The 27,421-nt window shown below is 37.2% G+C and overlaps 1 protein-coding gene and 1 pseudogene across 11 annotated transcripts in view; one reads left to right on the forward strand and one right to left on the reverse strand.

The window, feature by feature from the left end:
* The window catches only part of Robo2 (roundabout guidance receptor 2), a 1,540,028-nt gene that overhangs the window by 679,856 nt on the left and 832,751 nt on the right, over positions 1 to 27,421 (reverse strand). The window lies entirely within an intron of this gene.
* On the forward strand, positions 22,816 to 22,933 carry LOC115029651 (small nucleolar RNA SNORA17; annotated as a pseudogene).

Below are 27,421 nucleotides of genomic sequence, written 5' to 3' on the forward strand. Positions count from 1 at the left end.
TTCCCATCTGTGATTAAACCATGTTTCTTATCAACAAGTCATTTCTGCTAGGACAGTGTTTAAAAAACAAATACCTTTTTATTTTTTAAATTAAAATATAATTACAATATTTGGTCCCGTTTTTTTTTTTTTTTTTTTTTTACAGTAGAAAATAATTTTAATGCTATGTAACTTGGACTGTTTTATCTAAAATATGATCTTTTCAGTACACAATAAACATATAAGTACTAATCACACATCTTACCACATCATTAAACTTCATTATATATGTTCAGTTTGTAGCATATATTAATTTAAACTAATTGTACTTTAGTATTCAGTAGCTACATGAGGGTAGTGACCACAGTATTACATACTTAGCTCCAGACTGTAGTTGGATTCAAGGTCTCAAATAATTTTTTTTTAATATTTTTATTACATATTTTCCTCAATTACGTTTCCAATGCTATCCCAAAAGTCCCCCATAGCGCCCCCCCACTTCCCTATCCACCCATTCCCATTTTTTTGGCCCTGGCATTCCCCTATATTGGGGCATATAAAGTTTGCAAGTCCAATGGGCCTCTCTTTCCATTGATGGCTGACTAGGCCATCTTTCGATACATATGCAGCTAGAGACAAGAGCTCCGGGGTTCTAGTTAGTACATCATGTTGTTCCAACAATAGGGTTGCAGATCCCTTTAGCTCCTTGGGTACTTACTCTAGCTTCTCCATTGGGAGCCCTGTGATACATCCAATAGCTGACTGTGAACATCCACTCCTGTGTTTGCTAGGCCCCAGCATCGTCTCACAAGAGACAGCTATATTTGGGTCCTTTCAGCAAAATCTTGCTAGTGTATGCAATGGTGTCAGCGTTTAGAAGTTGATTATGGGATGGATCCCTGGGTACGGCAGTCTCTAAATGGTCCATCCTTTCATCACCGCTACGAACTTTGTCTCTGTAACTCCTTCCCTGGGTGTTTTGTTCCCAATTCTGAGAAGGTGCACAGTGTCCACACTTTGGTCTTCATTCTTCTTGAGTTTCATGCGTTTAGCAAATTGTATCTTAAATCTTGGGTATCCTAAGTTTTGGGCTAATATCCACTTATCAGTGAATACATATTGTGTGAGTTCTTTTGTGATTGTGTTACTTCACTCAAGATGATGCCCTCCAGGTCCATCCATTTGGCTAGGAATTTCATAAATTCATTCTTTTTAATAGCTGAGTAGTACTCCATTGTGTAAATGTACCATAATTTCTGTATCCATTCCTCTGTTGAGGGACATCTGGGTTCTTTCCAGCTTCTGGCTATTATAAATAGGGCTGCTATGAACATAGTGGAGCATGTGTCCTTTTTACCGGTTGGGACATCTTCTGGATATATGCCCAGGAGAGGTATTGCTGGATCCTCCGGTAGTACTATGTCCAATGTTCTGAGGAACCGCCAGACTGATTTCCAGAGTGGTTGTACAAGCTTGCAATCCCACCAACAATGGAGGAGTGTTCCTCTTTCTCCACATCCTCGCCAGCATCTGCTGTCGCCTGAATTTTTGATCTTAGCCATTCTGACTGGTGTGAGGCGGAATCTCAGGGTTGTTTTGATTTGCATTTCCCTGATGATTAAGGATGTTGAACATTTTTTCAGGTGCTTCTCTGCCATTCGGTATTCCTCAGGTGAGAATTCTTTGTTCAGTTCTGAGCCCCATTTTTTAATGGGGTTATTTGACTTTCTGGAGTCCACCTTCTTGAGTTCCTTATATATATTGGATATTAGTCCCTTATCTGATTTAGGATAGGTGAAGATCCTTTCCCAATCTGTTGGTGGTTTTTTTGTCTTATTGATGGTGTCTTTAGCCTTGCAGAAGCTTTGCAGTTTCATGAGGTCCCACTTGTCAATTCTCGATCTTACAGCACAAGCCATTACTGTTCTATTCAGGAATTTTTCCCCTGTGCCCATATCTTCAAGGCTTTTCCCCACTTTCTCCTCTATAAGTTTCAGTGTCTCTGGTTTTATGTGAAGTTCCTTGATCCACTTAGACTTGACCTTAGTACAAGGAGATAGGAATGGATCGATTCGCATTCTTCTACATGTTAACAACCAGTTGTGCCAGCACCATTTGTTGAAAATGCTGTCTTTCTTCCACTGGATGTTTTTAGCTCCCTTGTCGAAGATCAAGTGACCATAGGTGTGTGGGTTCATTTCTGGGTCTTCAATTCTATTCCATTGGTCTATTTGTCTGTCACTATACCAGTACCATGCAGTTTTTATCACAATTGCTCTGTAGTAGAGCTTTAGGTCCGGCATGGTGATTCCACCAGAGGTTCTTTTATCCTTGAGAAGAGTTTTTGCTATCCTAGGTTTTTTGTTATTCCAGATGAATTTGCAGATTGCACTTTCTAATTCGTTGAAGAATTGATTTGGAATTTTGATGGGGATTGCATTGAATCTGTAGATTGCTTTTGGCAAGATAGCCATTTTTACAATGTTGATCCTGCCAATCCATGAGCATGGGAGATCTTTCCATCTTCTGAGATCTTCTATAATTTCTTTCTTCAGAGACTTGAAGTTTTTATTATACAGATCTTTCACTTCCTTAGTTAGAGTCACGCCAAGATATTTTATATTATTTGTGACTATTGAGAAGGGTGTTGTTTCCCTAATTTCTTTCTCAGCCTGTTTATTCTTTGTGTAGAGAAAGGCCATTGATTTGTTTGAGTTAATTTTATATCCAGCTACTTCACCGAAGCTGTTTATCAGGCTTAGGAGTTCTCTGGTGGAATTTTTAGGGTCACTTATATATACTATCATATCATCTGCAAAAAGTGATATTTTGACTTCATCTTTTCCAATTTGTATCCCTTTGATCTCCTTTTGTTGTCGAATTGCTCTGGCTAGGACTTCAAGTACAATGTTGAAGAGGTATGGAGAAAGTGGACAGCCTTGTCTAGTCCCTGATTTTAGAGGGATTGCTTCAAGCTTCTCACCATTTACTTTGATGTTGGCTACTGGTTTGCTGTAGATTGCTTTTATCATGTTTAGGTATGGGCCTTGAATTCCTGATCTTTCCAAGACTTTTATCACGAATGGGTGTTGGATCTTGTCAAATGCTTTTTCCGCATCTAACGAGATGACCATGTGGTTTTTGTCTTTGAGTTTGTTTATATACTGGATTACGTTGATGGATTTCCGTATATTGAACCATCCCTGCATCCCTGGGATGAAACCTACTTGGTCAGGATGGATGATTGTTTTGATGTGTTCTTGGATTCGGTTAGCAAGAATTTTATTGAGGATTTTTGCATCAATATTCATAAGGGATATTGGTCTGAAGTTTTCTATCTTTGTTGGGTCTTTTTGTGGTTTAGGTATCAGAGTAATTGTGGCTTCATAGAATGAGTTGGGTAGAGTACCTTCTGTTTCTATTTTGTGGAATAGTTTGTGAAGAACTGGGATTAGATCTTCTTTGAAGGTCTGATAGAACTCTGCACTAAACCCATCTGGTCCTGGGCTTTTTTTGGTTGGGAGACTATTAATGACTGCTTCTATTTCTTTGGGGGATATAGGGCTGTTTAGATCATTGGTCCCGTTTTTACAGCGACTTGAGTTAATCTAGACTACCATGTCTGCACACACCTAGAACTCCATGTGGAGGAATAGTGCTGTAAGGAAAATTGGCCCAGTTGGGCAGTTTCAATTGTGTCTTGGCCGTCTCTTTCCACTTGTGCAAAAAGACCCCATTTTAGTAGTTTGAAATGCATTATCAGGGTTATACATATACTCACAAAACAAAATGCCTAGAAATTAAGTTTCTTTTCCATCTTGCTAAATTTAAAACATCGTCTGTCAGTTATATACTACATAAAAATGAATATGACTAATGTGAACTAATCAAAAATCTACTTTGATGTAATATTTTTTTGTAGAAGCTTTTCCCATATGTAGTATACCAATGGGTTATTAAAGAAATTCTGATGCAAGACATTTGAGTCATCTAGGATATTATTTTACTACTTCTTGAGAAATTAAGGAGAGACAATGGCTACTTCCCAAGGGAAGTTTTCAGGGTAGATCTAGTTTTAATTCAAGGATAACCAAAAAGTCTCTTACATCATATCAGTATCAATATTAAAACACGTGACCTCTCCTCTCAACTTAGTTTCATGATTGAAATAATGCATAAAATTTTCAAAAGTGTAATAATCTCAGAGTAAACTGGAATCCTTCTTAGGAAATTAAAATTGGCATTCTTAGGCCACAGTTTTACTGTGCACCAATAATAGCTTTGCTAACACATGGACAGACACCTTAAGATACTATAACAGGTAGTGTTTAGTTTTTTGTTTTTGTTTTTAAAGGGGATATACCCAAAGAAGAACAGACTGAAAAAAAGTACTAATTAGCACTAGTAATGTAAGGAAAGGTGATTGACAGTTCTAATGTACAGCCACACTGGCCAAGGGTAGAGCACGTTCATAGTCATTGTAGCTGAGGATGATTTGTAAGATTATCAGGACTTCTGGCTTTCTCACCAATTCTTATGAGAATATTAGATTTTCTTCTTTTAGAACACAGTATTTAATTTGCCCAAGCTGGCCTTCAAGTTAAAAATCCTATCACAACTTCCCAAGTTCAGGGATAGCCAGTGTCCACCACGCTTGCAAACAAGCCAACTTCTCACATGATGCTTTTTAAGTAGAATCTTCTACTGAGAAAATATATAAATCTGTAATTACAAATACATGATCACCTTAACAGTCAGCAGTCCTTAGTGAGCCAGTGTCTCTCATTTATCCATCAGTTTCCTATACAGTTAATTTTGCTCGATAATTCTAGGCTATTCATATCATTTTATATTTGAATGTGAAAAGGAACATGGAAAAAAGATAAACTAATTCTAGTCCAGTGTAAACTACCAGTGCTGATAGCTCCTTGGGTAATCACACTGTCCAATGTCCATGATAATGGTATTTCAGTTAATTAAAATTTTGGAGTTAGGTCAGAGAGCATGACCTACATAAAGACACTTATAGACTTGAGTCCCCAGGGAAGAGGGGGATCTAGTGGAGGGGGGCATGATCTTAGAGAAAAGGGGGACAAAGAATGGGGTGACGAACTGTGGGAGGAGCGAGTGGAATTGGGGGCAACAGCTGGAATGCAAAGAAATAAAATAATTTAAAAGAAGAAAATTGTCCAAGTTTCTGAATGTGTAGTTTGTAATTCTGAAATTACAACAAACAGAACATGGGCTACAGTACCATATCTTTTAATCTAAAAGTTGGTATGTGAGAAAGAAAAAAAATACACAGCTTCGATATGATAAAAATCTACTAACTGCACATGTATGTCTGACATATTTAACACAGCAGACCAATGGCGCTAAATCAACCCTGAATTTGCTTCTGTAAAGGAGAATTATTATTGACATATCCAGCTTGAAGGGCCACTGAAAGTGAATGAGTTTATTGCTGTTCAATTATCTAATTAAGTTCCAGGAAAGATGTGAATCACAAGGTCAGTTCGCATCTGAACTGAATTATAGAAGCAGACATGTATTGGCAGAAGAGCTGACTACCATGGGCATTGATGGCATACTACATATTCCATCTCTTGGCTGCTTTGGTATTAAGTCAAAAATACATGAAACTTTGTGTTTAAACTGCAATGACAAAGTAAGAGTAAGACAGAATGATTCACTTGTTAGTCCAGGTTCAGCTTACTTGATCTCCAAAAGCTAGTAAACAGATAAAAAGTACTATGTAAGTATATTGGAGTGGTGAGAACTGCAAGGTACAAATACATGGAAGCACTGGGTCTTTATATTTTACATACTCTAAAATAAGGAAACAGAAAGTTGACTCATCAATAGGCGTTTATATTTCTTTAATATCTTCACCATCTATAAAATATGTTCAGTTGCCCGGTGTGCACAAATCATGAATGTAATTCCACTAATGTAAAAGGAAATTATGAATACAAAATGGAGCAGGATGACTAATCACTGCAACCAGGAACAAACACTCGATGCAGGACATGTTGTTGTCCCTCAGCTCCAACTTTATATGTGAAAAATAATTGTCCTGTTCATCTTTAGTGGTTAAAAATAATATCTATGTCAATTATTAGTAAGGTATATCACACACACACACACACACACGCACATACATGCATGCATGCACATAGCACGCATGCACACACACATGCACACATGTCCACAAACTTTGTGATTGATTGCCTGTTGCCTGTATGGATAGAATGAAAGATGTGTCATATCGAGGGAAAAGCAATAGCACAGATAGTTTTATTGTGCACAGCTTTTGCTTGCGTACTGTATGCTGCCAGTCATGAATAAATTGGAATGCATCACCTCTCCTTCACCACCACTACATTAAAGCACTGCGCTGCCGGATTACAGAATGAGTTGGATTTGATGGGCCATTGCCAAGCTCAGGTGACATAAGTAATGCTCCACAGTGGCTGCCTCCAAATCTATGTTTGGGCATTTTAATCAGGGCTTTGATGATTGAATTGTGAACATGATCATTAATTTTGCAGATAAGTTTTGGGATAGCAACTTTCCCAGCACTTAAAAGGAAGGCAATGAGAATATAAAACAACCATAGGAAATTCCACAAGTTGTCAGAATGAATTATGATGAAGTCCAAGAGGAACAAAGCAGGGTTATCATCATCGTGTTGACTGAGCAAAAACAAGGGAGCATAAAAGTGAAGAAATCCTTTGTAGGGTGAGGTGTGGTTAAATAAGCGGTAGGGCACAGCGGAAGGAGGAGGAGAAAACTACTGTGGGGTAACAAGGTACCACAAAGGAGGAAGGTTTCCTTCACCACGAAGAGAGGATAACAATAAGGGTTAACCACACTTTCCAACTTTGAGATGCTATCCTAATCTAGATTATTTCCTGACCGCAGTTGAAAGAAAATAAAAATCCTTCATTAATTAAATAAAAATCATTGGGGTACTTCCATAAACATACATGGTAATTGTTAAACATTTTTATGAGGTGACAAAAGTCTCCAAGAGTCGATAGGTTCTTACATTTTAGAATGCTTGGAATTTTAAACAGGTTGTAAAGGACTTATTGAATACCCTCTATTGGAAGAAAGTGGCGCGTTTGAATTTTTATTTTGTTAAGTATAGGAATAATACAGAGAGTTCTAAAAAGCACATGGGGAATAAGTGTTTTCCAAAATATTTCTTATTTTCTGGGCAGTTATGTTTTCACTGCATAGTACTTGGAGGCATTTGTGCTAAGCCAATTTCATGAGATTCTACTGGACTCATAAAGACTCATTTTTTTTTAACTGTTCTCAATTTTTTTCATTTAATGTAATTTTATTATTTATTTATTTATTATTTATTTTTTACTTATTCACTTTATATCTTGCTCACTGCCTCTTTCCCAGTCACTCCTCCCAAAATCCTGTCCCTCTCCACTCTTCTCCTTTGAGTGGGTGGGTGGGGGCACCTGGGTATCACTTTCAAAAGCCCAACAACTACTGAACCCTGGTCCAAAAGTTAACAGTAAGAAAAGGTTTAAGTTAAAAAAACTATTAGTTTATTATCTTGAAGGTGTCCTGTCATGAGTGTTTTCGCTTCATTTCATTTTTTTATTGCAAATTATTTGTCCAAGCATTTGCACATGATTTTTGTATTTTACCTGAAGTCACTAGTACTATGTTGATTCAACTACTGAAGAGAATACATTTATAGTTCTTTGCTTTATGAAAACTTTAAAGATGTTTGCTTCCTTGCAAGGGATTTATATCCCTTTGGAAGTAGCTATCACCCAGAATCCCCCAGACACTGTTTTGAAACCTCTACAGATAGCCAAATTCATAGATGCAAACACGCCATGTAAAGTCATGAAATTTATATATTTTTCCATATAATTTAATAGTTGTGTAGTGATTAGTCTAATACCCAACACAATGAAAAAACTCTGTAAATATTTTTTGTACTCATTCCTTAGAAAACAGTCACCAAAAAATTTCTATGTTCTAATACTCCTTCCAAATATAGTGCATTACAAGTAACCTGAATCTGACAACAGAGAACCCAATTGGCCCAAGGTTCAAGTTTAAAGGATTTCTTTGGACAGAGGGTTCCAACAGTACAGGTAAACTTGAATAGAGTTTAATAATTGTGTTTTGAAAATGCTTACTAGGATTAAGTTCTGGTGGGCTCTTGATGGATGTAGGCTGGGTCATAAGGGTAGTTAGGTAAATGCAAGGGGCCACAACTGGAATGCCAAAGGATATAATTTAAGGATTATTATTTTAAAATAGAAATGAAATTGGCTTATAATAAATGTCTCCAAATAGATGTCACAGTCTAACAACTTCTCCATTATTTGAAGAGACTTTGCATGGAAGACCATTTCTCACAGTGAAGTAGTTTAATTTGCATATGTGGTTTACTATATACATAGGTATTTCTGCATATTCAAATATAGTGCGTGAATTTCTTACTGACATAGAAGATTTTATACTGAGATGGCTTTTCAATGTGAAATCTGTTCACTAAGATTGGAAACCTATTTTATTCCCAACAGACTATACATTTATTTGTAACATTTGCATTAAATCAACTCATATTTAATCAATTGTAAACAATGTCGCAGTGTATAATTTTAACCTCGAATAAACATGATATTTATTCAAATAATGTAAGTGTTGAGGCAACAGTAGAATTGATGCCAAAGTCCCTTAGCAACCGAAATCAGAATGTTTCTAGAGTTTCACATCATTTAAGTCATTAAGCCAGCTACAACACATTAAATTTAGAACACAAATATTTAAGGTTGATAAAATTAATAAACCACAACGTTATACTCTGAAATGAAAAAAGGTATAAGCCTTGCCCTTTTCTTTGGCAAACTACCATTTTATGTCACAAGAATATCAGGGTAACCTCAATCCTTGGTTTCAGCATACATTAAAGCTATGCACAGCAAATTCTCAGCTTATAGCAGGAAGAAAATATGATCACTGATCATCTGAGGGGTCTGTGAAAGCCAGATTCTGCTCCAGCACATCGAGTCACTGTTTCTAATAAGCCATCACGTGACCTATGGCTAAGGCAATAACGCTCTCGAAGGCACTAACATGGGCTATTTTAATAAACCATTAAATTTCTACCAATATGCTTATGGGAAAAATCCTGGTATATCTAAAAAGGCAAACAGAACATGGTGATTGTTCTGTGCCCATAAGAAGGTATTTAAAAATTGAGTTAAAGAAAATGCCACGCCGGGCGTGGTGGCGCACGCCTTTAATCCCAGCACTCGGGAGGCAGAGGCAGGCAGATTTCTGAGTTCGAGGCCAGCCTGGTCTACAAAGTGAGTTCCAGGACAGCCAGGGCTACACAGAGAAACCCTGTCTTGAAAAACCAAAAAAAAAAAAAAAAAAAAAAAAAAAAGAAAAGAAAAGAAAAGAAAATGGCACAAAATGGGGCAGGATCCAGTATAGGGGGAAACAGAAGAGAAGCCTAGAGGGCCAGGAGAATGAATGGAAATATGCAGTTGCTGGAGGTGGGACAGGGGTAGGGGGAACCTCTAGAAAGTCCCAGAGTCCTGGGATGCAAGAGGCTCTTATGACTTAATGGGGATGACCTTAGCCAAAATGCTCAACAGTAGAGAGCGAGAACCTAAAGAGACCACGTTCAGTAGATAGGCAGGGATCCAGTGAACAGCTGGGGTCACCGACCTACCTTCAAAAGTTTTGACCCGGAATTGTTTCTGTCTAAAAGAAATGCAGGAACAAAAATGGACCAGAGAGTGAAGGAAAGGTTGTCAATGACCTGCTCATTGTGAGATATACCCTATGGGTAGACCCCAAACCCTGACACTATTACTGAAATCATTTTGTACTGGCAGATGGGATCCTAGCATGGCATTATTCTGAGAGACTCTACCAGACTGAGACAGATACAGATACTTACAGCCAAGCATTGGACTGAGGTCAGGGACCCCTGTGGAAGAGTTAGGGGAAGGATCAAAAATGCTGTATGGGATGGCAACTCTGCAGAAAAAACAACAATATTAACTATGCTGGACCCCTGGGAGCTCCCAGAGACTAAGCCACTAATCAAAGAGCATAGGTGGGCTGAACTGTGGCCCCTGGCACATACATAGCAGAGGACTGATTTGTGTGGTCTCAGTGGAAGAGGATGCAGCTAATTCTGTAGAGACTTGATGCCCCAGGGAAAAGCAATGTGGGGGCGAGGAGGAGGGGTGGGGAAGTGGAGAGGTAGGTAGGGGTGGGTGAAAGAGGTGAGTAAGTGGGCACCCTCTCAGAGGCAAATGGGAGGGTGGATGGGGTGAAGAACTCTTGTGGGGGAACTTCGAAGAGGGGCAACGTTTGGAATGTAAGCAAATAAAACAATTTTAGAAAAATAAAGAGAGAAGATGACACCAACCACAAACCCTACACCCTGTGTTCCTGTTGAGAGGTAGTAGTGGTTTAAATTTCTTGGTAGACGTCATAAAATATTTATTATCCCAACAGTGTAATGCATTAGAGATATAACTGTACTCTACTGCTATTCTGAGTTCCATAGATGCACTCAAATATTATTATGGAAGCATATTTTGAATTGATCACAAACTAATATTGATTTGCTTTATTGTAATTATCATTCTGTTAATAATACTATATAGTATTTCATAAATGATATCTGTGACATGTATATACAACAAATCATAAATGGCCAAAATATAGGTGAATTTTTGATGACACTTCAACAGATGTAATTCATTATTGGGTCCTTTCATAAAACTTAAGTGTAAATGTGAGAAACACTGAATGATAAAACAGGAGTAATCATGAGCCTTATAGCAAAATTATTGTTTGGGTAAACAAGGCCACCATGACGTTCTGTGATCTAAGTAAGAACACTGAGGTGATATCCCATTCATATATAGGTGGATGATGGGACGTCTTTGTTCCTATTAGCATTCAACATGTAACATCAATAGTAATGATTACATTGAACTGTTACTGAATACCGAGTTCAGATCAAGCATGTGTTGACAGCAACATGCAGGCTCATTCAGTCTTTAATTATATCTGAAATTTAGACTGTCTTGAAGAGCAATGAGGTTTCAGATGCTTGGGGCTTAGTGCTAACCTCCATTTGCAGAAATATCATTTCAGTATAGAATTGTCCAAGCCTACACTTTCAACCCACCAAAGTGATAATCAGTGGTCTTTACTATTGTGATACATGAAATAAGATAGATAGGGTGGCATGAAATTTGCACATAAAAATAAACCAGAAATGAATATGGCAATTTTAGTGCAATGCTTGGTCCACAGTGGCACTAATAGACTCCAGTAAAGGCAAGTCATGGTGTGGGATATGAAAGAACACTGCTTAGAAGAAGAGTCTGAGGAAGGCTTGGATTGTGCCTTTCCCACTGTCTAGGCAGTGTCCCCCACCGTGGCATTGATTGTATTAATCCAACTATTGCATAGCACTATTATGGTAAAAATAAGCATTCTGTCTTTTTTGGATTCCTGGCAGAATGTTCCAAACACATCTTTCCTTTTGCTGATGCTGTTAATTGCACAAATGCTCATGTCATCTTGTTTAGACTGCGCTTCCCTCCTGTTTTGACTATCATGTTGCCCTTCTGCTGGTCTCTCTGTTGACAGACTTCAGCTGCTACACACTGTGTCTTGGAGCCCGATCAGCTTCAGTAGAATCAAGTAGACAGCTTCTGCTTCAGCTAGCTGCCAGACGCAAATCTGTATTAAATTGTAGTTTTTTAAAATCTCTTCAGCGATTTTTTTAGATGTATGTATGAAAGATGTTCTTTCTCCTGTGTATTTAGAAATGTCTAATAAATCGTATCCCCCTTCTTTTACATGTCCAATTAGGTAGCATTAGAAAACACCCAGAGTCCCTCTTATTATGTCACCAGGAGTGGTCTTTTTTATAAAGCTACCATTTATCTTTTATGAGCAGTTTAAGACTGGTGAAATTGGATTTATTACATGCACAGTAAAATAGAGACGCCAAGGATATCATAGTTGCTAATGCACATTCTCCCTCTCTCTCTCTAAAAGGCATTTTTACAATCTTCACCCAAACAAATTTCTTGGACATTGGCCAGTTTAGCAGATACCATTTTTTCCCTGCATCTGTGTCTTCCATGTCTTCCATCTTGCTTTTTCCCTTATATTTCTGGGCCTAGTTCATATAAATAATGAGGAGCAAATATTAGTGATAAGAGGAATTATTAAACAGAGGAATTATTTTCTTTGTTTGGTATGAATGATTGTGTAGATTCATAAGTATTTGCATGTGTATATGTATGTACGTGTCCATGTGTGTATGTGTGAATGTACATGTGTGTTCATGTGTATTTGTGTGCATATGTGCATGTTTGCATGTGTGTGTATGAGCATGTGTGCACATGTGTTCCTGTATGTGTTTGCATGTGTGCATGTGCATGTGTGTGTGTATTTGTATATGTGTTTCCATGTGTGCATGTGTGTGTGTGTGTCTGTGTGTCTGTGTGTGTGTGTGTAGGTAGAGCCCCGTGGTGACATCAGTTGGCTTTTTTTGTCTCTCTCCACCTGATATTTTGTGACAGGTTTGCTGACTTGTCTTGACTGGCAGGCCAGTATGCCCTATCATTTTATGTGGTGCTGAAATCCATCTCACTTCTTCATGGTTATGTTGAGAACATTTTACCAACTGAGAAATCTCTTCATCCCCAACAGAAATGAACTGATCAGTTGTACAGTAATGTGTAGGAAGTCTCTAAGGAGGCCTAAAGTTCTGTCTGTGACTTGATCACAGTCTCCTGGGGGACTGAATTTGTGATCACCTATCGGTGGTACCATAGCATTTCCCAGATTTTATCTCATTACACAAAACCTTAAAGTCTAATAGATAGTTATGTAAGATTTTTTTTTCTCCTCTAAGATGTTTTTGCATTTATTATGTTGCAGACATTGTTCCTTGTTTCCTTTTAAAAAAACATATTGGCTCCAGTATGCAGACTCAGTGCTGTGGGGAACCAGGTGTTAGTCTTCAGCAGTAACAGAAAAGCTGGGTCGCTTCAGTTCACCACGCAGTCATAGCCAAGCTGAGGGCTTGGATTGTTCCCATCAGATTTCCTCCAGAGATTTATATTCCAAAAGGGGAGCCATAAAGGTGGCAGAGGTCCTTGGAATCTCTAGTCAATTAGAGTTACAACACATAATGATGCGTATTGAAACACACAAACTGTGAGTACCATCCTAATCCTGACTCGTAGGCCCATTTGGTCTCCTCTTTTTTTCCCTACTTTTTCTGATATCTGGCTCTAATTAGTACTTTTCTTTTTTAAACTTAACTGGAATTTATTTAAAGATCTTTGGGTATATCAAATTGAGGTAGTCTGCATTTTAATACTTTCTTACTTTATAACTTTCATTACAATGAAGGCCCACATAACAGCATGAAAAGTCTTTAGTTTGTAAGCTTTAGACACTTAAAAGCTTAAAAGAACACACTAGGCTCTGCTCTCTATTATTATCAACTTAACCAGTTTTATCAGGTACTTTAATCCAAATAAGTACTATTTGAGACCCACTCCCCAGCTTTTCGTCCCATTTCCTGAAATCCATGTACACCATGTCGATTCTTTCTAACTACTTCATCTTATTTAAATGACACCAGGTCATATTTTCAAGGCCCAGGTGAAGAGCTACATTAATATTGCTCATTCTGCAGAGTTGGCTTACAATACTACATCAAATCAACACCAGTTCTAAAAGTTACTTTTCTGCAGTACAGTACTGAATACAGTCCCTGAGCATGTCTAACTAAACCCTGAGTTTTCTTGCTGTTTTTGTTCCATCTTAGAAAGCGTTACTTTGAGTGACCACCGACTATTCTGCCTGCGTTTGTCTAGTATAAGCGTATGATACGTCTGTGAAATGATAGATGGAAATGTATGTTGTTTCTGTGATACCTTCCAGTCACGGGAGGGCTTGAACATTTGAGAAATGACCCGAGTGATGATTTTATAAACTGGCAGTAGCTAATGTTTATGGAGTGACAGTCGGTGTCTTCAAGTGTCACTCAGCAAGTTTCTCATAGATGAAATGTGTTATTCATGTTGAATTCCCCAAAGGAGACTTTCTCCCTTTCTCAGGAGACTCCATGTTTTTCCACAGTGCTATAGTGATGAAAAGACAGAAATTAATAAATATGTGTTACAAAGTCAGTTTAATAACAAGTTTTCTGCCTCTAGAACACAAATGCTGAACAATGATGCCTTCATGTTCAAGTTATGGACATAGACAAAGCAATGGATAATTTTAAACTGACTCAGTGATTTAAAGCTATTACTATCCCCTTGTTTAAATGTTTATATAAAATGCATTTTATTTTAGACATGATCTCATTAGATATCTCTAGCTTGGCTGTAGAGCCCATAGCAGCCTCAAACCCATGGCAATCTTCCTGCCTCAGTTTCCCAAAATCTGCAATTTTAGACAGGTACTCCAGTAGCACATTACACAAAAACACTCTAAGAGGAACTACAAAGGTTGACTTCTATTGACTATCCTGTCAGCGATGTCTCAGGGGACCTTCTCTTGAACCTTTCTTTTCAGAATGTGTCCATGCTACATTTACTATTTGGAGAAGTGTGTGACATCAGTATGGAAATTCCAACACTTTGTGAATAGTTTCTGAATCACTTTGTGACTGTTGTGCACCACAGTGAAACATTCACTCAGTCCAAAGCTGTAAGATCAACATCTGGAACACTAGGGTGAAAGTCTAGATTGAAGAGCAATAAGGATACCACTATGATTTGCATGACCCATGAGTAAAATGTTATAGGAGAGATTATTAAAATTGGGGAGAAATCAGATATGTATGAAAGGTGATGCATTACCAAGGTCAAATATTCTGATTTTGACAACCGAATTCTTGGCTATAAATAATTATTGCTTTTCTTGATACTCAGTGGGCCTTGAGTTACTTAGAGTAAGGATAGGCTTTAGGTAATTGTCAAAATAGTTAATAATAAAATGCGTATCCTTTCTCTTTTTCTTTTTCTCTCAAAAGAACTAGTGTCTCTCTCTCGCAAAAGAGTTAGCTGTTTTATTTTAATTTTTTTTCTTAGTTTGGGACTTGAGAAAAGAAACAAAAAGGTTAAGAAATAACTGAATATATATATATAGAAAAATTCTGAATAAATTTGTTAAACTATAGCATAGGAAGTATAAACAACTCTACTTCTATAATGCAAATATTTGCATATATATGAAGCAAAGATTTATATAGGTGGTTGGTTTATCAACAGTTGTCTACAAATGGTAAGAACGTTATATAGAACAATTTAATTATGAGAGACAAGAAGTTTAAATGGGAAATAAGTACTTTAATATGCTTTTAGTTACTTGAATTAAGTACTAAGTATGATTTTTATTGATACACCTTTTGACCTAAAACATTAATTAAAGCATATTAATTGTACTAGTTGTCTTTCCTTGGTAGTCAATCTCTACTTTGAAGCAACATTTGTTTTATTATTTTAAGCTCTACTGAGAGAGATTTTAAACATTTCCCAATGATTAATTTGAAGTCCACATCTTACAGAATGGTTTTCATTTGTGGTTATGTAATGTCTCCTATAGTCTCTAAACCTAAAGTGTTTATATTATGGGTCAAATGAAATATTTAATGTGAAATCCAAATTGCCTCCTTCAATTCACTTTTCCTTGGTTCTACAAATCTTCTGCAAAATATATGACATGACATTATATAAGAAAATACTATATTAAAAATTGACCATTGAAATATTATACCATCAGAAGATATTTTTGGATTATGAACTTCATGACATAGGAAAGTAGATGTAATATTATATCATATGCAAACCCCAAATTCCAGATCTTTAAATTCAGATTTTAATATTTGATTCAGCATAGTAATATAAAGTAACTTAGTATATATATAACATTAAATAGAATTATCAATCAAACATAATAACAGGTGTTAGTAGGATATTCTAGTCAAGAACAAGAAGAGTAAATACTAATTTAAACAGTACAGAAGTTCTTATTGATACAGACATTATTCTGCATCATAATGCAAGCCTAAGTAAATTCAAATGTGTTCAATATTTATATATTTTATGTCTTCCCTTGATAGAATTACATTGCAAATAAATAAAAGAAAGATATTTAGGGTATTTATTTAAAAGCAAGTAGATAACACATGAATCCCATAAAAGTCAAGAGGAAATTTCAACATAGTGGAGGTAGCCAAAGAATGTCAGAAATGTGTGAACTAAATGAAAATAAAAACAAATTATTTAGTGTTTTATAAAATAAACAAACAAACAAACAAACAAATAAAACAGTATAAATATGAGGCTTGAATTGGGATGGGACTATTGGCAATGGATAGGGCTATTGGCCATTGCTAACTTCTAGAAAAAGAGAACGTAGCTTTCTTTAAGGGCTCTGCCCCCTCTACTATGTCAACCAGACTTCATTGCATGGCCCCAGCCAAATCAGTTAATGGCTATTACCAATTGAACTAGGCAAATTATTAAAAAGAAGGGGGAAAGTTCATTGAATTGGGAAGCTTTGAAATGGTTGTTGGCAGACACCAAAGGAATTAGGGGGAGAAATTGGGTCATAAGACATAATGACATTGAATGCATATATGAAATTCTAAAATAATTAATAAAAATACTATACAAAACCAGGTTGCAAAACAGAAGCTAATAATTGAAAATCAATGTATGTCTTATCCTGAAGTTTTAAATTTAAAGACTCTAAAAATATTAGAGTATATTTTAAAGTAATAAACAAGGTATTTAAGAAGATGTGGTCATTAATAATATACATATTAGTGTTTTTCATTAGTTATAATATTCTCTACATAATTTCTTGCATTAGCGTACATGTACAATTGTGCTCAATTCCTCATTATTTTGAAACATGAGATATCATGTCCTCTATAACAAAATTATTGTGTAAGTTTTATTAATATGCTAGTATTGACAAATGGTAAAATTATAGACATTTATTTTGAGTTTCAAATTTCTAATATTTTAAGTCACATTTAAAGATTTTTCAAGATATAAGATTTACGGTCCTATATAAATGAAAGCATCATTTTATCATGTACTTAATTCAGTGTTTTTGTTAATTATTCATTCTGCAGAGATGTTGGCAACTTATACTATCATTTGAAAATAAGTATTTTATCATTTATAAGACATAACTACTTCTGAATGTATAGAATTGTAGAAACATAAATGTATTTTAATTTTTTAAAAAAGCACATTAAATTATTTTCTAATTATTATTGATTCATAAGATTTCCATAGGCTGTAACACCAATATTTTAGTTATACACACATATAATATATATACACTTATTTATAATACATATATAATATGTATGTATGTGTAGTATATATAAGTGTATGTTGAGTTTTACCAAGAATTAAAGTATGACATTATTGTCTTTGTTAAGATCATTTGAAAATATTCATCAACATTTTCTCTGTAATGAATATATTATAATAAGAATTGAAACCGATAATTATCTACGTAAAGTATATAGTTAAATAACTAGTATACATTTATATACATTTATCATCAAGAAGAAATGGTTTTCTACTATATCATATGTAAGATATATATAAAGTAAAGTATAGTATATACTTTAAATTTGCTTTACCTAACTGAAAAAAATGTTTAGAATTTATGTACTTGGAAATATACGCCTCTATTTCTGACCAGTGTGTTAAGAGAGAGGTAAAAAAGGAAGGCGGGATGAGAGGAGAGGTAAGGATAAAACAGACAATAGGAAAGGGGAGTGGGAAGACATCAGCACATAAGCCTCGCTGAGACAGTACTTAAATGCACTGTTGCAATACATACAAGGTCCTCCACAATTTCTCTTTTTCTATGTCCATCAGAATTTAAATATATGGTTAATATCTGTGTTATAAACATCCATAAACTTCCATCAAGATCTGGATAAAATATATTGAATTGTCTAACACTCTCACTAACTATTATATAAATAATTGTTCTTCAACATTCTGAGAAAATTCTACAATCACTTTTGAAAATATTACTTTTACTAAGTTGCCTAACTTCTGTTGGTAAGAGTATACACTTACATGGTAATTTTTATTACCATTTCAACTACATGCATTATCTCATGGAGATAATCATTACCCTTTTTTGCAATGAGTAAAAAAAGTAGATAAAGGAAATTATTTTCCCAATCTGTGGCATCTAAGTCTACTGAGGTTTAAAATTTGCCTTTCATTTTACAATTGTCAGAACTGAAGTTTCAAGATATAGATTGTTCAAAGCCACATCCTTTACATGAGTTAAAAAGTCCCCATTCCATTCCTCTGTTCCCCGACTTTGAAACTGCTCTTTGGCACTGACCCTTCTCTGTCACACTGAATGATGGTACATGTCCTTTCTCCCTAGAATGTTACTTGAACCATTTTCTTTCTTCCTCATCATGCTACACTTGCCTGAATTCTAGAAAGACACAGCATTCAAAGCCAGTATTGATTATCCTGGTCCTCTAATAATAATGTATCAACATCATTTCATTGACTATAACAACCACTGGAAAGATGTGAATGGTGTTAAAAGTAGGGGGAAATGTAGAGGACTTTAAAGGGACTGTAAAGAAAATATGCTTCATGGTATGTGGTGTGTGTGTGTGTGTGTAACCTAAATTGCTTCTCACAAAATTAAGCCATAGATTAAAACATATACACACAATAATGATGAAAAACACAAAAAATAATTAATACAGCATTAGGCTCAGTCTTGAGTACCTCTAAAAAACAAGCCAAAGTGTGTTAGATGTATGCTTCCGAAATCAGTCGGTATGCCTCACAATATGGTTTAATCACCTTAACTGTGATGCTCTCTAGAGTTTGTCTTAAACAGAATTATCTTTGCAGAGAAAACTTCATGCCCATTATTCACCAGCTCCCAGACTTTCCCTCATACACACAATGCTATATTTGCAAAACCAATTCAACCAGTTTCTCTGAATACTAAACAGATATTTTTTTTTTCTTGTCATTTTCTGGATATCCAAAGGTACCACTTGCTACTCTTTAGACATAGAAAAGCTTTAAAGTTTCCATGTCAACGACATGGTCCTTAGCTGCTGTCAGTAGTATTACTGAACAGTAAGCATGCTGATTTCATCAGTTGAGTATTAACTGAGAAGATCATATAAAATAGGCCTTTAAGAGATGTGTCTGGTCAGAGAAAGTAAACCAGAGGAGAAATGCTGTTTTGGGCTGTGTCTCTGGTTTCTTCTTGTCTGCCTTTCTAGTTACTGGCCACCAGAAGGTGAACTCCGTTGCTCTGTCACATCCTCTCTACTTGATGTTCTCCCTCACCACACACACTAAGACATGGTAGAACCAAGTGTGACTAAGAACCAAAATAAACCTTTAAGTTGTTTTATGCTTCTTTTCTCATAGTAATGAAGACTGAGATGCAGACACAATCTTTCAGGACTTGTCTCAGTTCCTATCTATTGCTTTTTAAAATTATTTTTTATTACCTTTATTTTTTTAACAATCTACTCATTATCCCTCTCACATTCTGACCCCCAACACTTCCTCATCTCATTGCTCCTTCTTTGTCTCCAAGAGGCTGTCCCCACCCCCTCTATACCCCCAGATACATACACCCTATCTATTGTTATCTATTGTTAAGAAGCAATGTCCTTCAATAAGACAAAAAAACCACCAACAGATTGGGAAAGGATCTTCACCTATCCTAAATCAGATAAGGGACTAATATCCAATATATATAAAGAACTCAAGAAGGTAGACTCCAGAAAATCAAATAACCCCATTAAAAAATGGGGCTCAGAACTGAACAAAGAATTCTCACCTGAGGAATACCGAATGGCAGAGAAGCACCTGAAAAAATGTTCAACATCCTTAATCATCAGGGAAATGCAAATCAAAACAACCCTGAGATTCCACCTCACACCAGTCAGAATGGCTAAGATCAAAAATTCAGGTGACAGCAGATGCTGGCGAGGATGTGGAGAAAGAGGAACACTCCTCCATTGTTGGTGGGATTGCAAGCTTGTACAACCACTCTGGAAATCAGTCTGGCGGTTCCTCAGAAAATTGGACATAGTAATACCGGAGGATCCACCAATACCTCTCCTGGGCATATATCCAGAAGATGTCCCAACTGGTAAGAAGGACACATGCTCCACTATGTTCATAGCAGCCTTATTTATAATAGCCAGAAGCTGGAAAGAACCCAGATGCCCCTCAACAGAGGAATGGATACAGAAATTATGGTACATTTACACAATGGAGTACTACTCACCTATTAAAAAGAATGAATTTATGAAATTCCTAGCCAAATGGATGGACCTGGAGGGCATCATCTTGAGTGAGGTAACACAATCACAAAGGAACTCACACAATATGTATTCACTGATAAGTGGATATTAGCCCAAAACTTAGGATACCCAAGATATAAGATACAATTTGCTAAACACATGAAACTCAAGAAGAATGAAGACCAAAGTGTGGACACTATGCCCCTTCTTAGAATTGGGAACAAAACACCCATGGAAGGAGTTACATAGACAAAGTTTGGAGCTGTGATGAAAGGATGGACCATCTAGAGACTGCCATATCCAGGGATCCATCCCATAATCAGCTTCCAAACGCTGACACCATTGCATACACTAGCAAGATTTTGCTGAAAGGACCCAGATATAGCTGTCTCTTGTGAGACTATGCCGGGGCCTAGCAACCACAGAAGTGGATGCTCACAGTCAGCTATTGGATGGATCACAGGGCTCCCAATGGAGAAGCTAGAGAAAGTACCCAAGGAGTTAAAGGGATATGCAACCCTATAGGGGGAACAACATCATGAACTAACCAGTACCCCAGAGCTCTTGTCTCTAGCTGCATATGTATCGAAAGATGGCCTAGTGGGCCATCACTGGAAAGAGAGGCCCATTGGACTTGCAAACTTTATATGCCCTAATACAGGGGAAAGCCAGGGCCAAAAGAATGGGAATGGGTGGGTAGGGAATTGGGGGGGGGGTCATGGGGGACTTTTGGGATAACATTGGAAATGTAATTGAGGAAAATACGTAATAAAAAATATTAAAAATTTAAAAAAAAAAGAAGCAATGTCCTGCTCTTCAAGTCCCAAGCATAGTGGGAGCCCAGGTTACCTGTCACTCCTGGCGAAGTCCAAGAAACATACCATGCACAACCGCCCCCAAATGGCACAGAAATGGCATCAAGAAACCCCAGTCACAAAGATAGGTATCTTTTAAGGGGATTGACCCCAAATTCATGAGAAACTTGTGCTTTGCCAAGAAGCTCAAGAAGGGGCCAAGGAAGATGCAGGCCAACAATGCTAAGGCAGTGAGTGCACGCACAGAAGCCATCAAGGCCCTTGTGAAGCCTAAGGCCATCAAGCCCAAGATGCTAAAGGGCCCCAGCCGCAAACTCAGCCATCTGGCTTTCATCACTGACCCCTAAGGGATTAGAAGCTAGAAGACTAGAGTCCTGTGCTGTTTTTACAACTAAACTTGATGCAAGATCTGAAAGAAAGGAAGGAAGAAAGGAAGGGAGGGAGGGATGGAGGGAGGGGGAGAGAGAGAGAGAGAGAGAGAGAGAGAGAGAGAGAGAGAGAGAGAGAGAGAGAGAGAGAGAGAGAGAGAGAGAGAGAGAGAGAGAAAGAAAGAGAGAGAGAGAGAGAGAGAGAGAGAAAGAAAAGAGGCAACATTCTTTTTCGGGAGGGTCATTTACCTTACAACATGATTTTTATCTTCTTTAGCATTTTGTGACATAATAAATGTACTCTTTTTCAGGTATTTTATGCATTTAGTTGGTGCCGCAACAACGAAAGTTAGTATCTATAGGACAAAATGCACGGCTTAAATAAAGTTTAAAGTCCCTGACACTAATAAGTGTGCCATAACTTTGTATTGATTTTAACAGAACAGGAAATAGCCTGGCATAAGGGCCCAGTCTTCAGTTTTAATGCTTATTTAGAGACACTTTAAACTGAAAATTAGTTCAATAACTCTTTACTTTCTTTGAATATAACAGGGAAGGGTTTTAATTAATTCATTGATTTGTGTTAAATTTCTTCACAGTCTTGTGGCAAATACTTCAGAATGAAAGCATTAGATGAAGTCAAAGGCATTAGTTAATCTTATTGGTCATCGTAGAACTGGTCTTCCTAAAATGTATTGTATTCAGTTTACCCTTTTCCCTCATGCACAGTGATTAGGCAATATCAAAGGAGCTGAGCTCAGCCCTCACCTTCTGTTTTATGGATTATTTTTATTGTTTTTCAAAAGTAAGTACTAATTTCTATTCTGAAAAATTCTAGTAACACTGCCAAAAGCAAAACAGTGCCTGCTATCTATTCCCCGACTACAAAGTCAGTTTTAAGTTGACACATTTCACTCAAAGTTAATTTTGCCTAGAGGAATTTTGTATTTTTCTATTAGGTATAAGATCCAAGAACTCATCTACTGTGTCTGCTAATTTATGTTCTTGTTGTTATTAAGTATTATATGATGTATTATAACAATGGCTTGTCTTGGCTTTGCAACTCTAGAAAATAATTTGAGAAGACACTAATGATGTTTACCTGATATAGAAATATAGATTAAAAAACTGAAAACAATTAACCCATATTTATAACTATGAAGACAATCACAACTGAGTATAAGGGAGTCTTACAAAATGATTCTTAAAGGGCAAAACCTGATATGTTCTGTATCATAGATGATCTTAATGTATTGGCTTCCAGGTGTGGCTGTGGTATCCCATGTGTAATTAAGGTGGCAGAGAGGAGAGAAGCTATGTGTACACACCATGTTCTGACTGATGAATATCTGAGTGATTAGTAGCACAATATTTCCTTAAAAACTGAGACTGAGATGCCCACCATTCAGGCACCTGGAAGGTCAGGGAAGGCTCCTATGACATGGAACAAACCAGAGACTAGAAAAGCCCTACTGGAACCTCCTACCCTGGGCAAGACTGATCCCAAGACAGATGGCCTTCACAAGGGGCCACCAGAGTGGGCTTGGCAAGGAATGAGTCCCAGACAATACACCAGATCATCATCATGGTATACAGATACAGAGCTCTCTTGAGATGACCACCAGTCTAGTACCTCACGGGCCTGGGGATGAGAGGGGGGCAGACCATGCTGGAGATGACCTCTGCTCAGTTCTACAATTCATGAGCATGGCATAGCAGTCCTGGGACTACTCCTCAGACGACCTCAGACACCCAGAGACACCAGAAACCATCAAGAGGAGCAAGTAAGTGATGGAGAAATGGGAGAGAAAGAAACAGAAGGACATAGGCCCAATGGAGAAAGACAGAACAGGAGACTCAGGGTAGTGAGGGAGAGTGAGTCCTGTCTCTTGCGTGCTATGTGGTGGCATTGGCAAGGGAGAGATAACCTCCTCTTCCCTTTGTTCTCTTGAATTAGTGGGAGAGCTTGCCCTGACTGGGTCATGATAGCAGGAGAGCTTCCCTTGCCTCTCACCTGCTACAGCACTCAGAGAACTCTGCCCTGTACCTTGTGTGAGCAGCAAGATAGAGCTGACCCTGGATGTAGGGCCTGGGAATGAACCAGCCAGAGGCTATAAATTCAGGAAATCTGGTCCTACCACTTGTCTGCTGGGTGGGCAGTGGCTCAGATGATGGAGAGATACCCTCCTCTCTCCCTCATCTTGTCATCTAGAGCAGGCAGGAAAGCTGGCCTTGGGGTCCTGAAAGTGGGAGAATTGGTTATGTCTCTCACCAGCTGCAATACTCAGGAGATCGGCATTGAACATATACCCTGGGCAATGGCATAGAGCTGGCTCTGGTTGTTGCAGGTTTTGCTGGTGAGCTGGCCCTAGGGTGAGAGAGGGCGAGCAGGCAATCTGAACAGCTCAGATACCTCTCAGGCCCAGATTCAGGGCTTTGAATTAGCTGACCCCAACATCTACTCCATTGATGAACCGCTGGAGTACACACAGGGCCAGTCCTATCAGATCCAAAATCACAGTATCTCTATGACCCAGGGCAACAACAGGATATGGGAGCGGTATCCCAGGAAAGCTCCAGTATTGATAGAGGAGCAGAAGACAGAGGCCCCTTACCAGACAATTGAGTCTTTGTAATGAACATTTGCAAGCAAGGGAGTGTAGACAACATGGTATACTGTGAGACACATTGTGACACACTACAAATTCTACAATAAGATTTTTTTCTCTGTTGTTGGGAGGTTGTAAAGGTGGAAGGCAGGTAGAAGGGGGGGGGGGATGAGTGGGATTGTGGTGCAGGTTGCATGATACGAAATTCACAAACAGCAAATAAAAAGTTAAAATATCAAGTCTGAACTCTCCTCTTTAGAAGAAATGTTACATAATGCTATGTTTAAAAATATAACCCTGTTCAAAATCACATCTCTAGCTATTTTAGCAATTTCTATAATCATATTGTTTAGGTGTTAAACTTCTTCTCTTAGAGATGAGAATACATCAGCAAGTGTGTTTTTTAAACTTCTTTAAATAGATGCTCAGACTCACTGTGGAGAGAAATGACTTTTCCCCTGAAAAATGTTGATTTCATTAGCCACCTATATAGGCTGAAGCCAAGCTGTGACTAAAAAAGAAATTAGTCAAGTAAAACAAAAATGTAATAAACTTCTACAGATGGGTGAAGACATATCCTATCAGGGAGCATTTTCGAAAGGGAAGTAGAGATGCAGTTAAATGCCACCTGGGGGTGAGGATTGACATGGAGTGAAAACCCAAGGCAGGGTTGAACACTGAAGAACACTAAGGAACATTTCTGAGATGAGATTTTCTCACTGATGAAGACAATGAAGGTTGGACCTAGGTGCTGATTAACTGTGAGGGAGAGAAAGTCTTTACCTATGGAAAGCTTGAGTTTGGGGCCTTCAGAGGGAGAATAGTAAATGATTAAAGTGGAAAGGCAGGTTAAAGTGGGCCTGTTAAGAGGTTAGAAACACATCGGAGACATGGAGTATGATAAACATCCAGTGGAAGCAAAGCTGATTTAGGATAAAATGGAACCAGAAAAAGCAAAATACGATGAATCCATGGTTGAAACTGAGTTGTAAAAAAGGAAAGATCATTTTGAAAAGGGAAGGGCTTTTGTGTGTGTGTGTGTGTGTGTGTGAGAGAGAGAGAGAGAGAGAGAGAGAGAGGAAATATACCAAAAACCTCTCCATTGATTTTGAACAGAGATGGGCAATGTGAGGATAGTATACGTAATTCAACAATGCAAGTGTTAGCTATAGTACAGAGCAAAGCAAAACCACAATATATATATATATTTGCACACACACATACAAATGCACACTATATATAGTGTGTGTATATATACACATATGTATATATACATATAAAGATATATATGTACTGTATAGCATATGACTGTACATAACATATATACATATATTGATATATATGCATATATATAGTTTATCTATGATCTGATCCATAGCTAACACTTATATGGGTGAATGTGTGTGTGTGTCTGTGTGTGTGTGTGTGTATGTGTGTGTGTGAAATAGTAAATGGATCATGTTAGTCATAATTTCTGTCACTTTTATGGGAAGATTTTTCCCCGTAATGAGAATTTTTTATTATGAAAGTGAGTTATTATGAATAGTGCCTAAAAGTACATAGAGGAGAATTTCCTAAAGACAGAACAAAGAATCTAAGAACAAAATTTAGGAATTAATTTCCCAAGGCTGCTTCTGCTTCTCAGTGTAACATCTATCATTTTGATCTGTTAACAAATTTTATTTAGTGCCTGTTCTCTTGTACTACTGTATAATGAACAATATTTCTGGAATGTGTTAATAAAATTATACATATATGTGTATTAAGTAAATACTTATATACAATTAAATAGTAAGCTAAATTAGGTGTTATTAGATTAATTAATATAAGTGCTATATTTGTCTATCATATTATTTATAATTTTATAACATATAATTAAAACATGGTTAAAAGTAATTAAAAAGCACGTTGCTTATCTACCAGCTGCTTCTCAAATATATGATAGGGACTTTAAATGTAAATTTTATGAATGTTCTTAACCACAGTGTGGACAGAGTTAAGACTCTCAGAGTTTCACTCCTTATTCAAAGCTTTAAATATCAATAGCAAGATAGGAACTCAGATCTCCAGTGTTGAAAGGGTAGAGATGGTACAGTTTACACACACACACACACACACACACACACAGACACACACACACATACATGCATACACACATGCACAGAAACACACATACACATGCACAGACATTCACACCCACACACATGCCCAGACAGGCACACACATATTCTATGATATAGCTCTGTATTACTTGCATGTCTGTGTCTCCAATGAATGAAAGCACTATTGATTCTTATCTCTTGCATATGATGTTTTAAGAGTTTTAACTCATGACTTATTATTATTTTGCTCATTAATGTTATTTTTTAAAGATGCTCAGTCTTGGCCAACTTTCTACTTGGAAGCAAATGTCCCTTGGTAATATCAACGTGATCTCTGTAGTATTAAAACCACAGAAGCTTTTACCTCAAAACCTGAGCCTAACTTATCTTGCTCTCTTCCCACACTACAGACTTCACAACGCCTTTGTGTGTGAGTCAAGCAGGAAACTATTCAGTAATATTACGCAACTGTATGATGATGATGCTTGGGACATGTCTGAATAATTCCCTCTGCCTAGACTTGTAATATTACAGGATGAAATCCCTGCACTGACCTGTTTAATGGTTTTATGATAAACACTTGGGTATGATGCTGGACACCAAGGACTTATTTATGACTGTCACTAGATATGACCCTGTCATGTCAATCACATTCCTTAAGCTTTCCTTAGGCTCGTCCCTCAAATACATGAAATCTAACTTTATAATTCTAAATACTTCATAAATCTGCTCCCTAAAGATTGATGTAAAGTTTCCCTGACAATAGGACTCATCATACACCATTGGATTATATAGAGAAAACTCGGGAGGCATGTGTTGTTGAATGAATTTTCAGGTAGTTAATAGGCACAAGTCAGAAGGGAAGGGAAAAGACTAGATACAGCTTCTACTATTATTCCTGATACTGATATAGCTAATGCTTGATTGAAGTAAATGAAAAATCTAAGTTCAAAGGGGTTTTTGTTCCCTAAGATGAACCAGAGTAAATAGAACACATCCAATGTCTCAGGTCTTTATGCTCTGGTTTGGGGGGTGTCGTTTCAAAGCACTTGTGCTTTACTGACTCAAAAGGGTGTGAGTGATACGGGCTTGACTCTGCCTCACAAACAGAAGGGGGGCCGTAGCCTTAGATTGTCATGTTCGACAA

This window comes from Mus caroli, unplaced genomic scaffold, assembly GCF_978045245.1.
Source record: "Mus caroli unplaced genomic scaffold, Mus_caroli_1 scaffold_17, whole genome shotgun sequence".
NCBI classification, from domain to species: Eukaryota; Metazoa; Chordata; class Mammalia; order Rodentia; family Muridae; genus Mus; species Mus caroli.